Raw genomic sequence first — 871 nt, 5'->3', positions numbered from 1 at the left:
ACCCTCCGCCAACCAGCACATAATAGGGCGAATAAAGGTTGTTTTCCCAGATATTTATATAACCGACCCTGAGGACAGTACACTCCTTGGAGCTCTTCCTGGAGGGAATGCCATCGACGAGGTCCTTGGTAAGATGATCACCGACATGAAAGGGAATGAGAGGATTAAAGAAATTGATGCTTATGATACACTTTACGTCATCACTAGATGTTTGTCCCTCTCCAGGCTGACCTACTTTCTTAATGTTGGCAATCGTTCAATAATATTAAATTACAAGAGTACGACAGCCTGCTGAAATCAATGCTAGAAAAAGCCCTCAACTTTTCTCTCAGCGACTTCGAGTGGAATCAAACCTACCTCCCTGTCAGACTCGGGGGGCCTCGGCGTGCGCAAAACAACACAAATTGCTGTACCAGCCTTCCTGTCCTCTTCAGTGGCTTTTGACAACTTGAAGGAAATTCTACCTGATTACTTAAATCAACAGTTAGGGATACATGATCCCAGCTTTACGGTCTGCACCACGAAATGGGTCTCTTGCAGGACAAGCACCCCAACCCCCACCTTCTGAAGCTCACAAGCAATCCAGCTGGGATCCCCCCGTTGTAGACCAAGCAGCTGCGACATGCCTAGAAGCTGCAACACCACCACATGACACTGCCCGACTTAGAGCTGTAGCAGCTCCCCATGCAGGTGACTTCCTATTAGCAACCCCAGTGTCTGCAACCAGCACCCGTCTCACACCGCAAACCCTCCGAATGGCTGTGGCTCTCCGCCTCCTTGCTCAATCCACATCGAATTCAGGTGTACTTGCGGCGAGGCAGTGGCCGACAGGTACGGACGGCATGGCCTTCTCTTCCAAAGAACAGGAGGG

This window comes from Procambarus clarkii, chromosome 39 (assembly GCF_040958095.1).
Source record: "Procambarus clarkii isolate CNS0578487 chromosome 39, FALCON_Pclarkii_2.0, whole genome shotgun sequence".
In the NCBI taxonomy this organism is placed as follows: Eukaryota; Metazoa; Arthropoda; class Malacostraca; order Decapoda; family Cambaridae; genus Procambarus; species Procambarus clarkii.
Note: the sequence above shows the minus strand (reverse complement) of the source record.